A 27,271-nucleotide genomic window follows, 5' to 3' on the forward strand; every position below is an offset into this window, starting at 1 on the left:
GAGGGCTCAGAAGAAGACAAGAAGATGTGGGAAAGTTTGGAACTTCCTAGAAACTTGTTGAATGGCTTTGACCAAAATTCTGATAGTGATATGGACAATAAAGTCCAGGCTGAGGTGGTCTCAGATGGAGATGAGGAACTTGTTGGCAACTGGAGCAAAGGTGACTCTTGCTATGCTTTAGCAAAGAGACTGGCAGCATTTTGTCCCTTCCCTAGACATCTATGAAACTTTAAACTTGAGAGAGATGATTTAGGGTATCTGACAGGATAAATTTCTAAGCAGCAAAGCATTCAAGAGGAAGCAGAATATAAAAGTTTGGAAAATTTGCAGCCTGACAATAGAATAGAAAAGAAAAACCCATTTTTCTGGGGAGAAATTCAAGCCTGCTATGAAATTTGCATAAAAGAAGTGAAATGTTAATTACCAAGCCAATGGGAAAAATGTTTTCAGGGTATGTCACAGACCTTCATGGAAGCCCCTCCCATCATAAGCCCAAGGCATAGGAGGAAAAAATGGTTTTCTGGGCTGGGCTAACCCTCCTGTGTGCAGCCTAGGAACTTGGTGCCCTGTATCCCAGCTGCTCCAGCCACTGCTAAAAGTGGCCAGGGTACAACTCAAGCCTTGGCTTCAGAGGATGCAAGCCCCAAGCCTTGGCAGCTTCCCATGGTGTTCAGCCTGCAGGTGCACAGAAATCAATAATTGAGGTTTGGGGACCTCCACCTAGATAGCAGAGGATGTATGGAACTCCTGGATGTCCAGGCAGAAGTTTGCTGCAGAAGTGGGCTAGTGCGCACCTGGAAAAGCCACAGACACTCAACACCAGCCCATGAAAGCAGACAGGAGGGGGCCTGTACCCTGTAAAGCCACAAGGACAAAGCTGCCCAAGGATGTGGGAGCCTAACTCTTGCATCAGCATGTCCTGGATACAAGACATGGAGTTAAAGATCATTTTGGAACTTTAAAATTTAAGGACTACTCTATTGGATTTCGAACTTGCATGAGTCCTGTATCCTCTTTGTTTTGTCCAATTTCTCCCATTTAGTACAGATGTATTCACCTAATGCCTGTACCTTCATTGTATCTAGGAAGTGACTAACTTGCTTTTGATTTGATAAGCTCATAGGTGGAAGGGACTTGCCTTGTCTCAGATAAGACTTTGGACTTGGACTTTTGAGTTAATGCTGGAATGACTTAAGACTTTAGGGGATTGTTGGAGGGCATGATTACATTCTGAAATGTGAGGACAAGAGATTTGGGAGGGGTCAGTAGTGGAATGATATGGTTTGGCTGTGTCCCCATTCAAATCCCATCAAATCTCACCTTGAATTGTAGTTCCCATAATCCCCATGTGTAATGGGAGGGACCCAGTGGGAGGTAACTGAATCATGGGAGCCCATTACCTCCATGTACCTCCATGCTGTTCTTGTGATAGTGAGTGAGTTCTCACAAGATCTGATGGTTGCACAAGAACATTTTCCCCCTTTTGCTCTGTACTTCTTGCTGCTGCCATATGAAGAAGGATGTGTTTGCATCCCCTTCCACCATGATTACAAGCTTCCTAAGGCCTTCTTATCCCTGTGGAACTGTGAGTCAATTAAACCTCATTCCTTTATAAATTACACAGTCTCAGGTATGTCTTCATTAGTAGTGTGAGAACAGACTAATATAGCTACCTTTACTAAATTCACCTGTAAACAAACTCTCATGTAAATACTATGGATTTCCATTCATGAGGGAAAATGACTGAAGACACTTGCTTTTCTACTGTAAACAATTTTAAAACTGAACCAAATATATGACCATAAAAAACCTTTTTGTTCAGTTATTGGACAAAAAAAAAAAAAACCCAGACTCTGATCCTTGAACTTAAGGAAACAAATGAAGTGAGCAGCACTCTCACCCTGGCCACCTTCCTAGGAACATTTTCCACCCTGGCTTAGGAAGGTGGAACTCAAGCAGCGAGCTGCAGTCTTGTTGAGCTGAGGAGGAAGAAAACAGAATGTATTAAATTTATTTTAGAATTTTTTATTAGTTTGCTGCATATTTTCCACAGAATATTTTTATGAGAGAAGTGTATATTAGTTTCTGTAAGAGAGTATCTTGAAGGCAGCATCTTTGCAAAAGCAGGATTACTGAGAAGTAAGGAACAAATTAACTCATTAAAACAAACTAGAATGGAAGCAAACACAAGACTTAGAGTTGAAGTATATGAATTTACCGTGTGCCATTCTCTGTCCTCTTGGCTCCTTTGTGAACCATGAAAAAAATTACAGTGCAGGCAATGAGCGAGTCATTGCAGTTACCAGAGATGGAACATTTATTAGGACAAAGAGTGTGGAAGAAAGTCTCCAGTAAGTTGGTGATTTATTAGGTATTTCTGATTTAGAATTGTATTAGTGTCACATCAAACAACAAAGTTAGCTGAGACACAAAGAAAATGAAACAATGTGGCTGATGTAACAGAGAGAAGGTGAAGAAAGACATGTATTAGAACAGCACAGAGCTTTGCTTAGTGAAAAAACAGGTGCTGGGAGGCCTGGGTTCAAAATGAGGACACACTTATCTATTTGAGAACCTAGTTAGAAGAAAGAAGACATGCCAAAGATGACTTTTTCTGACTTTATGATTTCTTGAGGTTAACTTCACTAATTACAGTAAAAATCAATGGGAGAAAAGTGAGGACTTTGAAGTCACAAATCAGTCATTACAAATCTTTTTTCATTCCCCCACCTCACAGAGGAGTTCCCTGGCTGTACAGCGCTCATAGCATGACTGTGTCTATAGAAAGTTGTAATAAATACTCTTCGATTCGAATACAACTAAATTGAATGGATGTGAGTTGAATTGATTTGAATCAAATTAAATGAACCCAAACTGCAAGAGAAACAATTTCTAATTTAGATAATTTGAAAAAGAGTCTAGAAAATTACCTAGTCTAATATCCTTTGATGAGAGATGAAGATTACAACACACTTTTAAATGAAATTCAAGAGCATGCACACCTAATTGGTGGCACACATAGGACCAAGTTCTAGTTTTCTAACTTTCTGCCCAAACTTACCTTCACTATGCCACACTATATAAGACCTTTGTGACCTACAACTATAGATAATAATAATAATAAAAAAACGTGAGTGAAGAGGAAAATAATTTTTACATCTATAACTAAAGGTTGCAGAGTTATATTGGATGAAGAATAGATTGTGAAGACTAAAAGCCACAATTCTATAATATGGCTTTAACTTTCAAAGAAGAGGTGATTTAGACAGTCTAGTTGCACATGCTTTTATGATCTGAGGAAAATTATGTTGATGCTATGAATAAACACATAGATGTATTAAAAATAAAATGAATTAATGACCTCATTGTAATTTATTATTATCACAATTTCTATTACTAGTGTCAAATTTTTACACAATGAACTCTGATGAAATCAGCCATAATAATTTAACTAAATTCATCATCTTCACTATTTAAGTTCAATACTGGCTGCCTTAAAATCAATCAAGATAATGTAAAAACAAAATTGAATGTGAAAATATTAGTTTGTGATAACAATAGGCAATATCCAAAATTTGCAGTGGCACAGATTAAATATGTTTAATGGTTTGAGAAGAGATTATGACTTTAAAAGTTAATTTGTCTTTCTACTACTCCAATTTGATGCCTTAGAAACATTTTATGAAGCAAAGTTTTTAGATTTTGTAACTCAGAAAAGGCCTATATATATTTAAGTAGTTCTCTGAGAAGATATCAAATTTTACAACATTTCTTGTAACCATTGGGTGGATATTTCTTTATGCAGGTATTACACGTAAGGAATATTTGTACGGGAGATTTAATAAAGACAGTATTTGCAAAAAGTAATTACTTGTCAGGCTTCAGTGATTCCTAATCTATCCACAGTGGGGCAGCACTCTACAGGAAAATTAAAATCATATCCTAAATAAAATTCTACATGTAGTGAAGTGGTAACACAGACTGTTCTATATAATGTGATCATCACAGTTTGTGTCAGGTGGGGAAAGGGAGGGTTAAACATCTAGATATAACTAACTTATACTAAAATGGTTAATGCAACATAGTGCCCTCATAATTAGACTTTAAATAATCACAACAGGACCCAAGAAATATTTCTATATTGTAAATGTGTTTTGTTTTTATCTTTTTCCCAACTGAATGTTTTTTTCATAAATGTGAAACTTTAAACATTTTGCACCTGATTTAAACAACACCTGTCACTGTTTATCAGCAAACAACTTTGGTAATCAATATAAAGAAATTGTACAAAATCCTAAATCAAAAATATTATCAAATAATGGGGAGAAAAAAAGTTGTTTAAAATTTTTCTTAGGTGTTTAAAACTTTTCAAAATGTATTTGCTTTTTAATGATGTATATTTGTGTAATTGTTCTTTACTTGATAACAAAATTTTGGAAATAAAAGTATCACCCATTATAAATAACATAGACAAATCTTAGCATGTCATTGAATCAAGTGTCTTCAAACATATAAAAGCCCTTTGCTGTACTCTAGGATATAATTAAGGAGCCCTAATCAAATTCAGGAATAATTTCTTTCAGAGGAAAGTCTATTCCCTATAATAATAAATAATATTATTTACTATTTTATTTAAAGATATAAAATATTATATATATATATGGCAAGGGAGAGAAATAGAGTTTATAAACCACTTAGTGCTTACTAAGCATGAGTGTTCTCTATATTGGCTACACCACTTTACTTTCTCACCAGCAGTGTACAAGGTTTCCCTTGTTTCCCTTTTCTCCACATTCTTGCCAGCACTTGTTATCTTAGGTTCCACAAAAATTTAAAAACAGAATTACCATATGATCCAGCAATCGCACTTCTAGGTATATACCCAAAGGAATTGAAATCAGTATCCCAAAGAGATACTTGCCCTCCCAATCACTGCACAAATATTTATAATATTCAAAAAGTAGAAGTAGCCTAAATGTTCGTGGATGGATGAATGGATACAGAAAACATGATATATACACACAATTGAATATTTAAAAAGGAAGGAACAATTGAACATTAAAAACGGAAGGAAATATTGCCATTTGCCACAACATAGATGAACATGCAGAGTAAAACACTAGGTGAAGTAAACCACACACCAAAGGATAAATATTGCATGATCCCATTTATATGAGGAATCTACAATCGTCAAATTCATAGAAGCAAATATTAGAATGGTAGTTTCCAGGGGCTGGGGGCAGGGGGAAATGGGAAGGTATTTGCCAAGTGTTAGAAGTTTTAATTTCACAAGGTAAGTCCTAGATATCTACTGTACAGCATAATGTCTATAATAAACAATACTGTATTATATACCTAAACATTTGCTAAGAGTATATACCTTATGTTAAGTGTTCTTTATCATCATCATCATCATCACTTCATCATCATAATTAACAAAGATAACAGAAGAAAACTTCTGGAAGAGATGGATAGGATTATGGCATAGATTGCAGTGATGGTTTCACAGGTGTATATGTATCTCCAACTCAACAAGCTGTATACATTAAATATGTACAAGTTTTTGTATGTCAATTATAACCTCAACAAATTGGTTTTAGACATTGTCAAGAGCTGTTCAAAACCCCTTATATATGGTATTCGTTTTGAGACTCTTCTGAGTGATTTGCACTCTTCAAATCCACTTCTGGTTTAACACAGTTTAATAGCGGCTGTCTACGCCTTTCTGCCTCTCAATGTTCCTCTCTATTTTATCTAGCTACACCTATAACTCTTATCTATGGTAATCATCTAAGTTGCTAGTTTCAGTCCATCTTACTCCCAGAACTGATTCTACAACAGTTCATGTCCTCCTACTACCCTTTCCTTCTTCCACAGCTGACCTACCCTGGTTTCTATACATCTGCCCTTCTGGCCAATCCAACAATCCAGCATGGGGTCCATTATATCCATTATATTTCTGATGTTTCTTTTGGTATTTTGTATTTTGTATTTTTGACTGAGACTTGCTCTGTCGCCAGGCTGTAGTGCAGTGGTGTGATCTCAGTCACTGCAACCTCAGTCTCCGGGGTTCAAGTGATTCTCCTGCCTTAGCCTCCTGGGTAGCTGGGACTACAGTCACCTGCCACCATGCCCAATTAATTTTTTTTGTATTTTTAGTAGAGACGAGGTTTCACCATGTTGGCCAGGATGGTCTCTATCTTCTAACCTCGTGATCCACCTGCCTTGGCCTCCCAGAGTGTCGGGATTACAGGCGTGAGCCACCGCTTCTGGCCTTCTCGTGTTTTTTAATATGTACAACATTCCTTAATGAATAAGCAGCTGCTTTTATGAAGCTGAAACGTATCTAATAACAAAGACAAAAAGGAGAATGGATAAAGAATGTACTGAATGGGCCGGGCGCGGTGGCTCACGCCTGTAATCCCAGCACTTTGGGAGGCCGAGTCGGGTGGATCACCTGAGGTCTGGAGCTCGAGACAAGCCTGGCTAACTTGGTGAAACCCCACCTCTACTAAAAATACAAAAAATTAGCCGGGCGTGGTGGCGGACGCCCGTAATCCCAGCTACTCGGGAGGCTGAGGCAGGAGAATTGCTTGAACCCGGGTAGGGGGGAGAGGGGCGGAGGTTGTGGTGAGCTGAGATCGTGCCATTGCACTCCAGCTTGGAAAACAAGAGAGAAACTCCGTCTCAAAAAAAAGAAAAGAAAAGAAAATGTACTGAAAAGGGCCGGGTGCTGTGGCTCAAGCCTGTAATCCCAGCACTTTGGGAGGCCAAGACGGGTGGATCACGAGGTCAGGAGTTCAAGATCAGCCTGGCCAACACGGTGAAACCCCGTATCTACTAAAAATACAAGAATTAGCCAGGCATGATGGCGGGCACCCATAATCCCGGTTACTCAGGAGGCTGAGGCTGGAGAATGGCTTGAACTCGGGAGGCGGAGATTGCCGTGAGCCGAGATCGTGCCATTGTACTCCAGCCTGGGCAACAAAAGCAAAACTCCATCTCAAAAAAAAAAAAAAAAAGAAATCTGAATACAAACAAATGATGAAAATGTTATTCAAAAAACATTGGTAAGTGGAGTTTAGCAATATATTATTTTTATCTAGAAATCCAAACCAGTTTAATATTTAGAAATCTATTAACATAATAAAATATGTTAAAATTCTATAGTAAATTAAAGGCAACAAATTTCATCAGCACAAACATCAAATACATTTCCATTTTAGTCAAGAACAAGATAGCCAAAGCTTTTGCGTCATTTAGTGGTGTTTTTATGTGCTAGTCAAGAAAAGACTAGGAACAAAACATCATTAATATTAACAGATGATTTGACATTTCCTAACAAACCCAGAAGAATCAACCAATAAACTATTAAAAATTTAATAAGCATTTTTCCAGTATTTCAACATAAATTAGATAAAAATTTAAAATTAGACACTTTAATGATAGCAATAAATATGTCAACTTTTGATGAATTAACCTAACACGAAACTTTGACATTAAAAAGCACTGATAAATGAAAATTATCATGTCAACAAGTGAAATAAAAATACATGATACATTTATGCAGTAGACATGCCAATTAACATCACCATTAAAATTTTTGAAAACTATTTCTAAATATTTTATTAAACCATAAATTGATGAGAAAGCATAGTACATATTAAAATAAAAGTGATAATGAGGATCTTGTGTTATAAACATGCTAAAATTTATCATAGATAAGCTATAATATAACTAATGTTATTCTGGTACTAAAATGTACAAATAGATAATGAAACATCTATGAAAGCCTCAAACTGAGTTAATTATATAGAGGTGTTTTACAGTATTTTAAAATTCATTTGTATAAAATAATATAAAAGATGAATGTGATCAAATAGTATTTTTAAAGATGCTCATTACAGCACTGTTTATCACGAGAAATATTAGAAAGCCTAAAGGTTCAACATAATATCAAGTATATTTTATTATCCATACGTAAAATTCTAAGTAATCATTGAATGAAATGGAAAGTATTACAATATATAATTAAGAAAATATAAATGTATAAAATATTTAGTATTGTCCCAATTTTATTTTCTGCCTATTAATATTTTACTGTATATTTTATCAACACTTAGATTACAAAGTATATATGATCAACCTTTTAGGGGACATTTTTACAATGTCTTAATTTTTTCTTTGCATTATCACTTGCAGATGTCTTCATAACAATCTATTGTTTAATATGCTATAATGTACCTTTAAAAAAATGGTTTAAGTTGTTGTTTTTCCTTTTCCCTTTTGTTGTTTTATCAGGTTCTGGAGATGGATGACTTTAACTTACATACTTATTGTTTGTGTATTCTTGACTAACTCACCTAAGATCTAAGCTTAAATAGTCTTCCCTGTTAATGGAAATTAAAAAGAAAGGGGCAATGAGGTTTTTACAAGGCTGAAATGAGGTGATGTACATAAAAGTTTTAGCATAATACTTGGCACAGAGTAAGCATTGAGTGAACAGTAGCCAATTTTATTCAAAATATTAGCATAAACATAGTTGTAGATAATTTTTGTGCAACTTTATGAGGTTTTTGCTCAGAAGAAATCTTAAAGGTAAAATAGCTGAGTCAAAGGTATAGTCATAAAATTTTTGATAGCTATTACTAAGCTGTCAATAGGGAATATTAGCAATGCAGTAAAGATCCTTTTGCCTAAGGCAAATGAAATGGCTTTCACTCCGTTTCTTTACCAGCTTTGGATATGTTAGAGATTTATTTTTATTTTTTAAATTTGTATTTACTATGTATACATAATAGTTGTAAATATTTATGGGGTACACCTGATATTTTGACACAGCAAAAAATGTGTAATGATCAAATCAGGGTAATTGGGATATTCATCACTTCAACACAATGTTCCTTTGTGTCAGGAACATTCCAGTGCTATCCTTTTAGTTATTTTTAAGTGTATGATAAATTATTGTTATCTATTGTTGTTCTATTGTACTACAGAACACTCAATCTTATTTCTTCTTTCCAACTGTATGTATGTAGGCATTAATCATCCCCTCTTTGTCCTTCCCCCAAGCTACCCTTCCTAGCCTCTGGCATTCTACATCATTCTATTCTTTATCTCCAGGAGTTCAATATATTTTTTTTTAGCTCCCACATATTAGTGAGAATGTCTTTCAGTGCCTGGCTTATTTCACTTAACATAATATCCTCCAATTCATCAACGTTGTTGGAAATAACAGGATTTTATTAAAATGAAACAATACCAACTTTCTGGAAATGTGTACATTAAATATTGACAATTCTCATCTCTACATGTTTTTCTGTGTTTTTTCATTTTTTGCAGTAAGCTTATATTACTTACATAATCAAAAAATATTATTTATAAACATTAAATACTGAAACAAGTTTTTTGCAGATGTTATTACTGTATTGTGTATCTAGAAAAGAGAGTTAACAGAAATACTATTATAACTAAAAAGATAATTAAGTGACCACATACAAGATGAACATATAGAAATCAACAGTTCTGTATACCATTAATCCGTTATTAAAAACTTTTAAACAAGTTTATATAAAGGTGAAAATAATCATTTTAATGAAATATATATTTTCTAGATTCTTAATCTAGAGCTATTAAATCATTCCTTCAAAGGCTGTGTTTTAGTAATATATTTTGTTATTATTACTTTTCATTGTAATTATATGTTTAATGTATTAAAATATTATTCTGAGATGGAATTTATAGGATTTACCTATGCAAAGATATTAGATAATGGTACAAAGAAAAGGTTTAAAAATGCTGAATATTCGAGAGAATTATATCCTGTTTTATTTTATTTGAACTTTATATATAAGTGTAATTAAATATACAGTATAACATATTTAATTTTGAATATCTAGGAATGTTGCATCACTTAATAATTTATAAATTTATGAAACTAATTTCAGAAAATATACATTAGAATAAATTGGAAGCTTCTTTAAAGACATTTGTCTTCTTACTTCAAGAATAAAGTGATCTGGCTTAAAAGTTTTAGCATGAAGAAAAGAATTCAAATGTTAATAATATTTGGTAGAGATTTGTTTTAAAAATATACTAGTTTGTTTGCCTTTTTATAGAAATTTGACAGGGTGACAGGACAATTTCTTAAGGCAACAGTGGTATTTTTATATTTGTGTGACTAAGAAATTATTTACATGTTTTGAATGCTACTAACTATCCATGTGATCTCTACTTGAAACTCTAAAATTGATTCTACTTCTCAGTTTTGAGTAGCCTCCTAAATTTATTCATAAACAATGTTCCTTTTTATTGTCCAACTAGTATAGATTTTTTTAGGAAAATCCTTTCCTTGGTTTGATGATTCTCCAATTCTTCAGCCAGTTGTTTCTGGTATATAAATCACTTTCAATCAATACCAAAAAGATATCTCAAAACCATAAATTTACATGCAAATTAAATGACCTACTCCTGAACAAATTTTGGATAAAGACTGATATTAAGGCAGAAATCAAAATATTTTTTGAAATGAATGTAAACAAATATACAACATAACAGAATCTCTGGGATATAGCTAAAGCAGTGTCAAGAGGAAAGTTTATAACACTAAATGCCTACATGAAGAAGTTAGTAAGATCTCAAAATAACAACCTAACATCACACATAGAGGAATGAGAAAAACAAGAGCAAACCAACCACAAAGGTAGCAAAAGAAAATAAATAACCAAAATCGGAGCTGAACTGAACTGAGACATGAAAACCCATTCAAAATAGCAACAAGACCAAACATTTGTTCTTCAAAAGTATAAATAGGATTGATAGACTGCTAGCCAGATTAATAGATTAGTACAGAAAAAAAGAGAAGATCCAAATAAACACAATCAGAAATGACAGAGGACACATTACCATGGACCCCACAGAAATACAATAAACCCTGTTATAAACTATAAACATGAAAGGAATGGATAAATTCCTGGAAACATACAGCCTCCCAAGATTGAGCCAGAGAGAAACCAAAATCTTGAACTTACTGATAATGAGTTCTGAAATTGAATCAGTAATTTAAAAAGAAACCCTACCATCCAGAAAAAGCCCTGAACCAGATAGATTCACAGCTTAATTCTACCAGATGCACAAAGGTGAGCTGGTAGCAATCCTACTGAAATTATTCAAAAAAATGGAGATGGAGATACTCCTCCCTAACTCATTCTATCAGGCCAGCATCATTCTGATACCAAAACCTGGGAGACACAGTGAAAAAGAAAGTTTCAGGCCAGTAGTCCTGATGAACATTGACATAAAAATCCTCAACAAAATAGTAGCAAACCAAATCCAGCAGCACATCAAAAAAATAATCCACCATGATAAAATAGGCTTTATTCCTGGGATGCAAGGCTGGTTTAACATATGCAAATTAGGAAATGTGATTCATCACATAAACAGAATTAAAAACAAAAACTGTGTTATTATCTCAATAAATGCAGAAAAAGCTTTGATAAAATTCAACACCCGTTCATGATAGAAACCTCAACAAACTAGGCATCAAAGAAGGATACCTCAAAAGCCAACATTGAAAAGTAAAACTAAAATTAGAAACAAGGAAACAAATTTAAAAACCCAAATAATCTGTTTTGCAGGAACTAAAACTAGATCCCAAGTGCCAGTAAGCAAGAATGTTACTTGCTCCTGAGGTTACTTTCCCATTCTCATTTAAAAAAAAAAAAAAAAAAAAAAAAAAAAAAAAGTCCAAAAATCCTCACAAAAATAAAGCAAACAAAAGCCAAAAAACTATTCTAAACTGTATCAGGTATATTACATTAGATAACAAACAATTTTGAAATGTTCATAATATTGAAAACAAATGTTTGCTTTTCACTCACTCTACTTGTCTGAATAGAGTGGCCAGGGGCTGTGTTCCTCATTATCACTCAGGCATCAAGGCCAATGTAGCATCCATGTTGACGCATTCTTCCACAGTTACTGAGGAAGGTCAAAGTACAGCTGGCATTCAGGAGGAGTGCTCCAGCTTGGAGGTGACACACACCACTTCTGCCCAAAACTCATTGACCAGAATTAGAAGTCTGGTCCCATTAAACAACAAAAGGGCAGGAATTTGGTGCTTCATGGTGCCCAGAATGAGATGAGAATCAGGTATCAATGAGCAGCTCTATGTTGACCATGTAAATATTTTTCTTCTTTTCTCTCCTCTACTGCCATCTCACACTTTCTGAGCAAGAACTTGCCTCTTCTTTTTTCACAAGGAAAAACTAAAACTACAAAGTATGAATTATCTCAGATGCCTGACTCCAGAGTAACTAAATTACTGTAACTACGCTCATCTTCAGCCACTTTATTCTGGTCTCAAAGGGATGTCCCATCTCCTGGGAAAAGATATTCCTCTACATGCACTGAAGTTTACTTCCACTCCATTTCTTTAAAGACCCTGCTTCATCCATAATTTAATTTGATCCAATATTATAAATTTCATCATCACTTATGTACCTTCCTTCCAGTCTGTAAACAAGTTCAATTATCTCACTTTCATAAAACTTCTCACTATGTTGTTGTACTCTCTCTTTCTATAAATGTGGAAAAATGGTACTTTATAGTTTTTCTCTTTTTTAATTGTGAAAGATTACACATATAAAAGTGTTTATTTTATACATATCTGTATCTGTCTATCTATCTATCTAGGTTTTCATAATAAGAGAATGCCTCTATACATGGAATGTAAGAAATGTTATAATACCCAGCCCTTTGAAGTCACCTTGTGTCACTTTTCTATTTAAACCTGTAGGAAGCCATTTGTAAAATTTTGAGATACTTATCTCCTTGCTATTCTTTGATAGTTTTAGCAAACACGTATATTCCTACTAAGAGCATTTTCTTTTATTTTTTACTATACTCATTTATAACTGTAATCCTACCACATGTATGATTCGCTATTCTTTGCATATTCTCTCAATATATAATTTTAAGGTTGAAATCTGTGGGCGCATTTATCCACAATTCATTGAGTTATACTGCTGTGGAAAATTCTATTGTTTGATATCTTATAATTTTGTTTTTGTTCATTCTACTGTTCCCATACCTTTCAGTAGTTTCAAGGTTTCTTTTTTTGTTATTACTGACACTAACATTATGAAGTCCAGGCGCAGTGGCAGTGGCTCACACCTGTAATCCCAGCACTTTGGGAGGCCGAGGTGGGCAGATCACCTGAGGTCAGGAGTTCAAGACAAGCCTGGCCAACATGGTGAAACCCCGTCTCTACTAAAAATACAGAAATTAGTCAGGCGTGGTGGTAGGTGCCTGTAATCCCAGCTACTCGGGAGGCTGAGGCAGGAGAATCACTTGAACCCAGAAGGCAGAGGTTTCAGTGAGCCGAGATGGCACCATTGCACTCCAGTCTGGGGGACAAGAGCAAGACTTTGTCTCAAAACAAACAAACAAAAATATATATGCTATTACGAATATTCTGTCTCAGATATTCAAAACAAGATAAACTATTCTCTAAGATTTGCACATGAAAATGAAATTTTTGGGTCATCAAGTATATATATGTTAAACCTAACTTAGTAATGACAGGTTATCTTTCATAATGCCTCAATCAGTTAACACTCCCCAACCATAGGATATAATTTCTGTTGTTGCACCACACTGCCAACATTTAGTATTGTAACACTTTTTACATTTTTATAAATCTACTTGGTGTGAATCATTTCATAAGAATTTTAATTTGCATTTTTCTAAGCATTAATATGGTTGAATGTTGATTCATATTTTATTGAACATTTATGTTTCCATTCCTCTGTAATACCTGTTCAAGACTTTTGCTCTTTTTTCTATTAAATCATTGGGTTTAAAATAAATAGGTGTTTCGCATATATTCTATATGCTACGCTATTCTATTTAGAACTATTTATGTTAAAATGCTATTTCTCAGATTATGGTTTATCTTTTCACATTTCCTAATGACTTTTGACAAATAGAAGTTTTTTTTTAAGTATCAAAATTTTCAATATTTTTCCTTATGGTTTTCACTCTTTAAACATCATGAGTCCTTACCCTAGGGATGTAAAGATATTCTCCTATGTTTTCTTCTTAAATATGTCTTCCAAAATTATTTGTCATAGAGTAGAGATCACATTGTATTTTTTCAAGTACCCAGATGTCCCAGTACAACTTATAGAATAGTGAATTTTCACCACAGATCTTCAGTGATGGCTGTCATATCATATGTTTCTGTTTTATTAGCCTAATCTCATATTCCTATGACAATAAACTTTGCTATATTTTCTTAATAAACACTTTCTTAATTTTCTTTTAACAAGTCTTGATAAGTAGTTGGCCTACCCTCTTTCTTCAAAGAGATAATCTTTTTAAAGAGTGTTGATAATTTTTGGCATTTGAACTTCTATATATATATTTTTTTTTTTTTGAAATTTTTTTTAAATGGAGTTTTGCTCTTGTCACCCAGGCTGGAGTGCAGTGGCACAATCTCAGCTCACTGCAACCTCCACTTTCTGGGTTCCAGTGATTCTCCTGCCTCAGCCTCCTGAGTATGTGGAATTACAGGCGGCCACCACCATGTCCGGCTACTTTTTTGTATTTTTAGTAGAGACAGGGTTTCACCATGTTGGCCAGGCTGGTCTCGAACTACTGACCTGAGGTGATCCACCTGCCTTGGCCTCCCAAAGTGGTGGGATTACAGGCGTGAGCCACCACACCCAGCCTTTAATATACATTTTAAAATCAGCTTGACATGATCCATTAAGACCATGTTAACATTTTGTTAAGAATGTAGTGAATCTAGAGAGCAATTCAGGACCAAAAGTAATTTTAGAATTCTGAGACATCTTATCTATAAGCATTGTATATCTACAGTTATTTCAGGTTTTTTTTAAGTTCTTTCACTGTATTTTTTCAACATAAAGGTCTTATATATTTTTGTTCAACTTATTTCTTCAGTTATTCTTTGTTATATTCAAACTGTACATATGTCATTGTCATCTTGTAAACAACAAACATGCTTGTTACTGTAGGATAGAAATGCAACTGATAATTATGACTGATTTTATGTCTAGCAATTGTGCTAAATCTTCATATTAACTTTAATAATATTTTGTCATTAATTACTTTTTTATTTTACTCTTTCTTTTTTTACTTATTGTTTATTTTTCTTGATTGGATGCATTGTTAAGTATTAATACAATTTTGAAAAAAAGAAGTAATGATAACATTTATTTTGCATTTCAATAAAAATACTTTTAGTATTTTACAATTGCTATGCAAATAATAATAATGTTATTATTTTGTAGACAGCTTTTATCATGTGAAGAAAGTTACCTTCAATTTCTGTATCAATCAGGGAAATCTAAGTATAAAAGAAAACCACGAATCTCAGAATCTTAACACAATACATTTCTTGCTCATTTCATAGTTTAAGCTGGTTGGAATAAATAACTCTTTACCACGTATCCACTTATGTACATTCCCTAGGTCTTAGGAGTCTTTTCCTGGATTCTTTATATTTGGCTGACAGACAGCAAGCAAAGAAAGAGGGAATGTAGGATATCACATAGGAGGTCCTGGGTCCAAGGCTAGGAATGTCATTTGTGGCTTTCATCAGTCAAGACACCACACAGCCATGTGACCTCTTTTGGATAAAATGGGTTTACTCTTTAAGAAACCATTGTTCAATGGGGTTTAGCATCTGCCTAAAACATAAATGCATAAAAATTTTTCAGAAATGTCATTATAAATAATTCTACAGAGGTGTGCATATTCATTAGCATACTGTCATTAAAGTGGTGGGATGCAGTGGAAAGAACAGTAATTTTGGAATCCAGAAAGCTATGCTCTTATTCTATTTCTCAGGACTTCAAGAAATAAGTTTGAGATTAGAGAATCTTTAAGTAAATAATACCTAATTCCTTCAATCACTTGTTAAATAAGTGCAAAGCAGGATCACTGCACAGTGGTTACCATTTCAGCCCACTGCAACTTGGGCTGTAATTTCTACAATTTGTATGAGTATACTGGGATAGAATACTCACACAAGTTGAGTAAAGCAACTGTATTACTTACAGATAGGCAGAAAGGGAGAGTAGAAGCCTGAGATTCATAGTGGGTCCATCTCCCAAGGCTCAGGAAAGCTGCCCAGGGCAAATGGACTCTCATCTACAGGTACCCCACCTCATATCATTGCTAAGGGACTACAAAAAACACCTGCCCTGGGTTTTATAACCCCAAGCTACACAAATCAATGGGTTAAAGTTTTGTAGAATATCTTGTCCCAGGAAGGACAAAGATGGAGACTGGGCTATTCTAACCTGTTTCTCTGTATTTCAGGATGTTGCATTCCCAGAACATTCTACACTTATTCTTGAGAACTGCAAGCGAGAAAGGGAGAACTGAGTTAGTCCAAGGCCAACATTTGAACTGTCCTGCAATTAACATTTATTTTTTTCCACAATGATGAGTCCTCTATCATATATTTTTATTAGGGTGTTGTGTAATATGAAGTGAAGATAAGCTATCACTAAAATCAATTGCTGATAAAAATTTCTTTCACTCTTATTGGGCAAAAGTATACAGCTCTTTCATATGCCTCTCTGTTTTGACTTTAAAGCCTTCTAGACATTATACTTTATGAAATAATGCCACAGTGATTAACCATTATTCTTTTGAAAAGTAGATCTCCCCATATTCCTTTTGAAAGGTTTATCATTTTCATTTAATACCAAAATTATAATAAATTCTAAATACAATCATATGTTATTTTAGCATCTTAATTTAAAAGCCTTAAAATTTTACAGTAAATAAGCACTTAATTAATTAAACACTTCACATGTGCTCAGCACTAATGTGCTTGCTATATATTGAGCAAAAAAGCATAATCATACGACATCATGGCATAATGTTTTCAAAAATATAATTGAATGCTTTATTAGACAATTATTCAGTCATGATTTTGGGTAGGAAATAACTGGAACACACAAACAGGATAATTTGATAAGAACTAGAGACACTTTTTAAAAGTTATGTGCAGGGTTTAAATAATCCAAAAAGGGATAGTGCAGACCCCATAGGGCTAGTAACACTGGGGGATTTTCCTACCTCTATACCTGAAGGGACAAAAGTTATTGGAATATGGAGGGTGTGATGATGTGCGGAGATCACCTAAAGGAACTCTGGTCTTTATACAGAGACACAGCCAATTCTCAGTAATGTAACAGGGAGGGAAGCAGGGCAACCAATTTTGTCATTGATTTTTCATAAAGTTGTATCTTCTAAAACTCAACTATCTGCAGTGGAATGTTAAAATACCTCAAAAATTGTCAAGATTAGGGAGGTCAATGTAAGTTTCAATATAATTATTTTGTTGATGTTCACATTTAAAATAAAATTTCATGGCTTAATCAGAGTCCTGACCTCATTCTCTTCTCATTTTCTCTTCTGCTATTATGCCGTATAGACCAAACCCTACCTGTGGCTAGAAGGCAAGTGAGCCCATTAATAGCAGCTTGGTCAGCCTCCAGGAAAGCAGGATTGAGAAGGAGGAAAAGTGTATCTGCAAAGAGGTCAAACAGAAGATACCCATCCCAGAAAAGCTGCTCTGAATAATGCTTAACCACACAGCTCTTGAGTAGATGTCTGGGTATGAACTTTAGCTCTTCTACTAACTGGCTATATGACCTTAGGAAAAACATCTAACCTCCCTATGTCTCAGTTACTCTATTTATAAGAGCAGATAATAGTGTTGGTTATTTTGTGAGCTTCAATAAGAAATAAATGGGGGAACATATATAAAATGCTTAGGACATGTCTATTACATGGTAGACATTTAAGAAATGTTGGCTATTTTTTTATAATACGGCATTACTAATAAAGCTCTCTGGTTTTCTTATCTGAGAAAGAAGACAAGATCTGTTTCTGCCTACCAGAAGCAGATCTAACAAACTGATACAATTTTTCATTGTTTGCTCATTACCTATTAGGCTCCCACTTCTAATATTACTAAATCTCCCATCTAGTTAATACTTCTATATATAAATTAAAACCTGTTCTAAGGAATGGCTCAACAAGGCCCATTCATAACAGCTACTGAAAAAAAATTTCTTATGGCATTTGTTCAAACTATTCACTGGTTTAAACCAAGGGGCAGATAATATAATTGTTTCACTTTTTAAATTAATAAATCAGAAGTGGAGGTTAATTGGGGGAGAAAGCTTTTGATAATGTATTAATTGTGCAGACCAACACATAAAGCTAGTTCTATTCATGCCTGCCCCATGCATACACCAATGCATCCATTTTTTAACTACATAAATGTATATTGAGCACCTACTATATGAGAGATAAAAAACTCAGTGCTGATCATTAAAAAATAAAGTGACAAAATTGGTCTACTATTAGCGAAAGTCATATTTACAGAGTAAGAACATAAAGATGAAGGTAAAACCATCGTAAAGTGTCATGAAAGTCCATTTGTGCAAATGACAAATCTTCTTGCATAAGGTGAGAAGTTATTTAGAAAAGAAATAACATTAGAGCTGGATCTTAAAGGATGACATTTTTAATATTAAGTAATTCTTATGTTATGAATCAGCTAACCTGTCACGAAAAGGCCCTTCTTATTCATGTATTAGATTGAAGCATATTTAGTTGCCATTTTTGCAGATCAAAATTATCGAATATTAACAATATCACAAAGCTTCAAATCAATGCATAAGTAAAAGTGGTATTATCCCAAAACTTTTATTTCACATTTAGCTACATTTGTTCTCTAATCTAAGAGTCAAATACACATGCATTGCAGAGATTTTCCTTTTTAAATTTAAGAGGCAAGAGGTACATTTGGAACCAAAGAATTCCAGAGATTAGGAAGTAAAGTGAATTATATACAGGTCTTACTATGTAATAACAACATCTACCTCAGATTAACACTATGTAAATCACTGGATACAAAATAATTTATTAAGCCTCACCCTGATCGATGAGGTAGGTATTATTTATCCATATTTCAAAAATCAAGAATGATAAAGAGATATGTATCTTTCTCAGGTTTCCATTAAAAGGGGCAGAACTGCATTTTGAACCCAAGCAATCTGACTCCAGAAATTGTGCTCTTGACTGTTGTACACTTTGCTTCTTCAAAAAGCAAAAATGCAAATGGAAGCAAAAGGAAAGCTTATTATGACATATACAGGTTGAATATCCTTTATCTGTAATGTTTGGGACCAGAAGTGTTTAGAATTTCGGGGTTTTTTTCTGATTTTAAAATATTTGCATATACATAATGAGATATCTTAGAAATGGGACCAACGTCTAAACCCAAAATTCATTTAAGTTTCATATACACTTTATACACATAGCCTGAAGGTAATTTTATAAAATATTTTTTAGTTATTTCGTGCATGAAATGAAGTTCATGTACAAGAAACTATCAGAAAGTAAATGTGTCACTCTCTCAGCCACCTATGTGGACCATCTCTGGTTGTTTGGCATTGCCATCATTCCTGACTCTGAATTTATATCCTAACAATAAGTAATCATTTTCTTACACTTATTCACACAAAAGTGCTTAAAAGTAAACAATATGGCACACCATTAATATAGTGAAAAAATAATGTGTTTAGGGTAACTAAGCAGCAGAGTGGCATCACCAGAACACCTCTATCAGCTGTGAAAGAGCAGCAGCAAACAACTGCAAGCACTTAGTCCCCACCTGCAATGCTGTGTTTTGATTAAAATACACTGTATTTTATTTCCTTCGGTGAGAAGAAACATCAGAAGCAGTCGGGGGACTAGGAAATGGGTTCTCTAGGGAGAAAGAGGCATTCTGCTGTTGGCTTTAAAAAATATTTCCTCATTAATGCTGCCTCATTAATGTTTTTGTCTTCGAAGTTCCTCTTTGATTTTATAAACTGACATGAATTCTTGTTCTGTTATCACTGCCCACTGCTTTAGTTCTTCTATAAGCCCATCACACATTTTTGCCATGTTAGTCTACAGACACATTTCTCTGCACTGTTAATATCATCTTCATTGTTAATATTATCACAATCACCTTGATTCAGAACCATTTTGGCTCTTTCACAATTGGGCAATGTATGCAGGGATTTTCTAGTTTTTAGTAACTTTTGCTTATCACTTTCAGCATAGAACTTCAACAGTTTTTCCTTCTGTTTCTTCAGGTGGTATATGGTCTTCATTCCAACACCATACTCTTCTGGAAGACATTTCACACTGAGACGCTGCTGTCCAGTTTCTCTTAACAGCTTGACTTTCTGTGCTATAGATAAACAAAATGTTTCCTTATTTTCTCATCGCTGTTACCCATTGGGGTATCTGCAGGCCTTTTTGACTTTTTTAACAATATCTTTACATCAAAAAGCAGAGTAAGCAAAAAAAGTACGAGTAATGTCTGTTGGTCTTGACCCCTTTGTGGGCCATTGTAAGGAAATTGCCTTGGTGCATCCAGCCTACACATGTGCCATTTTATTACCTTTTGTGAGTGTGCTTGCATGAGGGAATCTGGGCATGTGCAGAAAAGATATATCATAGCTGATGGGTGTTAGGAGGGTCTTTTTTCCCCTTGAGGCACTGAATAAGCTGTGTGTTGTGCACCTGCGCTATCTAATCCTTCAATCATTCATTCTATTGACTGCAACCTGTCATATGAAGTCAGGTGTGGAATTTTCCAACTGTGGCATCATGTCATTGTTCAAAAAGTTTCAGGTTTTTTTTTTTACCATTTCGAGTTTCAGATTACTGGATAAGGGATGTTTAACCTGTATATATAAATGACAAATTTGAAACCTAGGTTAAAAAACTGTTAGGTGAAAGAAGGTCACTATAATGCAAAAGCTTCTATGAAGCTTAAAATGTAGATATTAAATTAAATCTTAAAATATTCTAGAAGTAATTCCATCATGGAGAACTCATCCTAGAGATTTATTTGTGGACCTTCATAATTATGTTTATAGCATTATTGGTAATAGAAACAGACTGGAGCAACTCAAATGTCTTTCAGTGTAGTACTTAATTGAGTGCATTTTCTCTACCAATTTTATTTTTATTCTTGAATTACTTTGAGGCTGGGTTGACATTTCTTGCTGATATGTCCTATAACTCAAAAATATGTGTATGTGTATGAGTCAGTTCTCATGCTGCTAATAAAGACATCCCCAAGACTGAGTAATTTATAAAGGAAAGAGTTTTAATTGACTCACAGTTTACCATGGCTGGGGAGGCCTCAGGAAACTTACAAACATGGTGGAAGGGGTAGCAAACATGTCCTTCTTCACATGGTGGCAGCAAGAAGAACTGTCGAGCAAAAGGAGGAAGAGCCCCTTATAAAGCCATCAGATCTCATGAGAACTCACTATCATGAGAACAGCATGAGGGTAATTGCCCCCATGATTAAATTACCTCCCACTGGGCCCCACCCACGACATGTGGAGATTAGGAGAACTACAATTCAAGATGAGATTTAGGTGGGGACACAGCGAAACCATATGAGTATGTTCCTAGTTTTATTTCTAACATTGAATGTTGCTGGGTAGAAGTCTAAGGCCAGGTTGGTTGTTCCCACTTTTAAGTGGAAGGGGCTCTTTTTTCTACCTACAAATAGGCAGAATTATTTTTTCTATCTTGATATTCATTAATTTAGCCAGAATATTTCTGACTTCAGCTTTTTGAAACATTTATTTTTCTAAAATGCTGTGTTATTTTTCTATCTGTAAATTAATGTCAATTTTTGTATTAGGAATTTTTTGACTAACAAAGTTCAATAATTCCAAAATGTTCTAACATTCCCTGGATGATCCAATCGCTCACTGCTTACCTTTTCAGCTACAATGACCTTCTTTCTCGTTTTCAAATAAGCATGGCCTTTGCAGTAAAGCTCACTTCTTGAGTCCTATCACCTGGCTATCTCCTTCACTCTCAGATTAAGTAAAATTGTTTTAAAGTTAAGCAACTTTTCTTCAATTTCAGGATGACACTTTACTGACCTCCAAAACCTCAGGATAGATTATATTTCACTATTAATTATTTTTCACAGCATCCTGTCTTTGGCATTTATAGCACATATTTCAATTACAACTATTAAGTATATAAAATTATTTATTTAATTTATTGCACTACAACCTGTAAGATTATTCCACTACAGATTGTAAGACAGGGAGCATATCTGCTTTATTCATGTGGAATCTTTAGCATCTTACCATCTCACAAAGAGTTTTTGTTAAATGGGCAAATGGATGCATTGATGGATGAATCCAATAATTTGTTAAATATATTCTTAAAAATCTGTCCAATTTTTAAAGTCTGAAATCCCATTTTGATAGTTCTATCACCTTTCTCGCTTACTTTAATTTGGTTACTTAAAGGCCATTAATTTCTTCACACTTACCAGTATACCTCCTATACACCCTTTAAAAAATCAGAGAATCCTACCACTGCACCTATAGACCAAATACACTACAAACCTAGTCCTTCTATTCACTTTTGTCCAGCTCCTTACTCTGTGCCAGTTTCTAGCTCATGTGCATTCTGGTGGGCCCATTCCACACTTGAGCACCTGAGGATCTGAACACTGAGAGCAGCTTGCTTATTCATCTCTCTAACTAGGACTAAGCCTCTCAACCTCCACAATATAAGAAATAATTCAGACACTTGAAGGTAAAATTGTTATCTTCTTGTTCTAGGCTTCTCTCTCATTCAAACAGGTCTATGATCTCCATTTTTCTTTGACTTGGAATATAAATTACTTTCCCTTCCATTGTTACTGTCTTAATGAAAAAGAAGGGCTGACTATAAAAGAAGAAAGCCTAACCCTTTAAATGCCTGGGTGATTTATATCCATACTTTTGGACTCATGTCTATCCTGTTTCTGTATCTGAAATGAAGGTAAACTCACAGCTGGCACACCAAGAAAAATATCAAATTACTTATATCTCTTTCATATTAAAAAGCAGTTGTTTTTGAAAAGCTAGGACAATTTTGGTGAAAATACAAGATTTGGGAATGGTTTTGATGACACTAATAAGATAAAAGACCATATTTTTAATATAAATTTAAATATGAGAAAATGCATGATCTTTAGGTGAATGCTTGTTATGATACAGTTTTCTTTACCAGTTTCTTCCATCTACAAACCACAAGGATGCTGATTTAATAATAATTTTATTTGTATTGTATTGGATGTTACTCAAATCATATCTTATTATCTTTATGTTTATATTAAAACAACAAATAATCATGCCTCCCCCTAGTTATCTTTTAACTTGGTTCTGATGCATGCACATATCAAGGTGATATGGTTTGGCTGTGTCCCCACTCAAAACTCATCTTGAATTGTAGCTCCCATAATTCCCACATGTTGTGGGAGGGACATGGTGGGAGATAAATGAATCATGGGGGCCGTTTCCCACATACTGTTCTGCTGGTAGTGAATAAGTCTCACAAGATCTGATGGTTTTATAAAGGGAAACCCCTTTCACTTGGTTCTCATTTTTCTCGTCTGCTGCCATGTAAGATGTGCCCTCTGCCTTTCACCATGATTGTGAGGCCTCCAAGCCATGTGGAATTGTGAGTCCATTAAACCCTTTTTTCTTTATAAATTACCCAGTCTCAGGTATGCCTTAATCAGCAGTGTGAAAACGGACTAATACACAAGGCTCTGTGACTTCTTTCTGATTAGCATGTTGGCTTTTGTCTCAATGTCTTTAAAACTAAAAAACAGTCCTCATTATATGTATAAAATCATAATGTAGCCTTCAAAATGTCTTTTAGAACCTGCCATGGCTATAATTATATAAACTATAACAATTATCGTTATATATAATAATTATAGCATAACTGCCAGTGCAGACTCTAGTTCAAGATGACTGAGTCTATATTAGGACTGCACCGTTTATTACCTGCCTTCCATTAGGCAAGTAACTTCTATAGATTCCTAAAAAATGGTGATAGCAATACTACTGAACTCACTGTTTTACTGTGAAGATTAATTGAGATTAAGAGTTAGTCACAGAGCGTCCTCAATCAGAAATTCTCATTACTTCAATTGAATATTATGGTATACTTGAATTATCCCAATTTACCTCAGAAAAAAATTAAACGTACACTCTTTATCAATTCCATCTCACTTCCTTTTTACTTATTCTTAGGACAATAGTGATTCTGCTGAAACAAAAAAGGAAAAAAAGAAAAAATCCAACTTAATGGAAGCTTATTTTTAATATTACTCTTTCTTAAAAAATTGATAACAGAAGGGAAGATGTGGAATATTCATGGCACATCTTCAGAATCACGCTAGGTTTGCTTGATTTAACTTTTATTTTAGATTGCAGACTTGGCATTATTTCACAAGATTATATATTAGTGAAACTTCATATGTAAATTTTCTCTACAAACTTTGTACACTACATATCCAGTTTCGCAGATCACTTAAAATGATCAAGACCCTGAACAAACCTCTTTACATTCTGATGCTTTCTCTGTAATCCCAAAATATCTTCAATCATGTTGATGAAATACACTTTGAAGATCAATCTGAAGCCACGTATAGCAATCAAATTTCATTTTAAATGTAAGCATTAACTTTTAAAAAAAATTATTTCCATAGGTTTTTGGGGAACAAGTGGCATTTGGTTACATGAGTAAGCTATTTAGAGGTGATTTGTGAGATTTTGGTGCACTCATCACCCAAGCAGTATACACTGAACCCAATTTGTAGTCTTTTATCCCTACTCCCTCCCACCCTTACCCCCGAGTCCACGAAGTTCATTGTATCATTCTTTTTTTTTTTTTTAATACTTTAAGTTCTGGGATACATGTGCAGAACATGCAGATTTGTTACATAGGCATACATGTGTAAGGGTATTTCTCCTAATGTTACTCCTCCCCTTGCCCCTCACCCTCCAACAGGCCCTGGTTTTTGATGTTCCCCTCCCTGTGTCCATGTTTTCTCATTGTTCAGCTCCCAATTATGAGTGAGAACATGTGGTGTTTGGTTTTTCTGTTCCTGTGTTAAATTGCTGAGAATGATGGTTTCCAGCTTCATCTGTGTCTCTGCAAAGGACATGAACTCATTCTTTTTTATGGCTGCATAGTATTCCATGGAGTATATGTGTCACATTTTCTCTATTTAGTCTATCATTGATGGGCATTTGGGTTGGTTCAAAGTCTGCTATTGTGAATAGTGGTGCAATAAACATATACTTTTGTTATTACTTTCTAAAGCCTAATTCTGTCAATTCATCAAACTCATTGTCTGTCCAGTTTTGTTCCCTTGCTGGCAAGGAGTTGTGATCCTTTGGAGAAGAGGCATTCTGGGTTTTGGAATTTTCAGCATTTTTGCACTGTTTTTTCCTTGTCTTCATGGATTTATCTACCTTTGATCTTTGACACTGTTGACCTTTGGATGGGGTTTTTGCACGGGCATCCTTTTTGTTGATGTTGATGTTATTGCTTTCTGTTTGTTAGTTTTCCTTCTAACAGTCAGGGCCCTCTTCTACAGGTCTGCTGGAGTTTGCTGGGGGTCCACTCCAGACCCTGTTTGCCTGGATATCACCAGCAGAGGCTGCAGAACAGCTAAGATTGCTGCCTGCTCCTTCCTCTGGAAGCTTCGTCCCAGAGGGACACCCACCAGATGCCAGCTGAAGCCCTCCTGTATAAGGTGTCTGTCGGCATGGGGGTCAGGGACCCGCTTGAGGAGGCAGTCTGTCCCTTAGCAGAGCTCAAGCGCTGTGCTGGGAGATCCACTGCTCTCTTCAGAGCTGGTAGGCAGGAATGTTTAAGTCTGCTTAAGCTGTGCCCACAGCTGCCCCTTCCCCCAGGTGCTCTGTCCCAGGGAGATGGGAGTTTTATCTATAAGCCCCTGACTGGGGCTGCTGCCTTTCTTTCATAGATGCCCTGCCCGGAGAGGAGGAATCTAGAGAGGCAGTCTGGCTAGAGTGGCTTTGCTGTGCTGCAATGGGTTCCACCCAGTTTGAACTTGCCGGAGGCTTTGCATACACTGTGAGGGGAAAACCGCCTACTCAAGCCTCAGTAATGGTGGACACCCCTCCCTCTACCAAGCTTGAGCCTCCCAGGTCAACTTCAGACTGCTGTGCTGGCAACGAGAATTTCAAGCCAGTGGATCTTAGCTTGCTGGGCTCTGTGGGCATGGGATCCACTGAGCAAGACCACTTGACTCCTTGGCTTCAACCCCCTTTCCAGGGGAGTGAATGGTTCTGTCTTGCTGGCATTCCAGGTGCCACTAGGGTACAAAAAAAATCACCTGCAACTAGCTTGGTGTCTGCCTAAATGGCTGCCCAGTTTTGTGCTTGAAACCAGGACCCTAGTGATATAGGCACCCAAGGAAATCTCCTGCTCTGCGGGTTGTGAAGACTGTGGGAAAAGCGTAGTATCTGGGCCAGATAGCACCATCCCTCAGGGCACAGTCCCTCACAGCTTCCCTTGGCTATGGGAGGGAGTTACCTGACCCCTTGCATTACCCAGGTGAGGTGACACCCCAACCTGCTTCTGCTCGCCTTCTATGGGCTGCACCCACTATCTAACCAGTCCCAATGAGATGAACTGGGTACCTCAGTTGGAAATGCAGAAATCATCCACCTTCTGTGTTGGTCTCACTGGGAGCTGCAGACCAGAGCTGTTCCTATTCAGCCATCTTGCCAGCCCTCTCCATTGTATTATTCTTATGACTTTGCATCCTCATAGCTAAGCTCCCACTTATGAGTGAGAACATATGATGTTTGGTTTTCCATTCCTGAATTACTTAACCTAGAATAATACTCTCCAGTTCCATCCAGGTTGCTGTGAATGCCATTACCATTAATTAATCCCTTTTAATAGCTGAGTAGTATTCCATCATAAATATGTATATTATATATATATATATCACAATTCCATCATAAATATCTTTGCTGTTCTGCAGCCTCCGCTGGTGATATCCAGGCAAACAGGGTCTGGAGTGAGCCTCCAGTCATTATACGAAAAAGATACTTGCACAAGCATGTTTATAGCAGCACAATTCAAAATTGCAAAAATGTGGAACCAGCCCAAATGCCCATCAGTCAATGAGTGGGTAAAGAAATATATATATACACACATATATATTAGTGTGCAAGTATCTTTTTCATATAATGACTTCTTTTCCTCTGGGTAGATACCCAGTAATGGGATTGCAATACCACCTTACTCCTGCAAGCATTAACTTTTTAAAAGTAACATTGAAACCTAGAGTGAGCTCCCTAAT

At 35.4% G+C, this 27,271-nt stretch overlaps 1 long non-coding RNA gene across 10 annotated transcripts in view; it reads right to left on the bottom strand.

Annotated features, from left to right (window-relative positions):
* LOC129054622 (uncharacterized) overlaps positions 1 to 27,271 on the bottom strand; it is a 406,710-nt gene that overhangs the window by 312,130 nt on the left and 67,309 nt on the right. Inside the window, exon 4 of one of the 10 annotated variants that reach the window (XR_010140282.1) lies at positions 21,237 to 21,330. The exons of the other annotated variants lie outside the window; for them this stretch is intronic. This is a non-coding gene — a long non-coding RNA (uncharacterized LOC129054622). The remainder of the gene's footprint in view (positions 1 to 21,236; positions 21,331 to 27,271) is intronic. 10 annotated transcript variants of the gene reach the window in all.

The sequence above is a fragment of the Pongo abelii genome, chromosome 5 (genome assembly GCF_028885655.2).
Source record: "Pongo abelii isolate AG06213 chromosome 5, NHGRI_mPonAbe1-v2.0_pri, whole genome shotgun sequence".
In the NCBI taxonomy this organism is placed as follows: Eukaryota; Metazoa; Chordata; class Mammalia; order Primates; family Hominidae; genus Pongo; species Pongo abelii.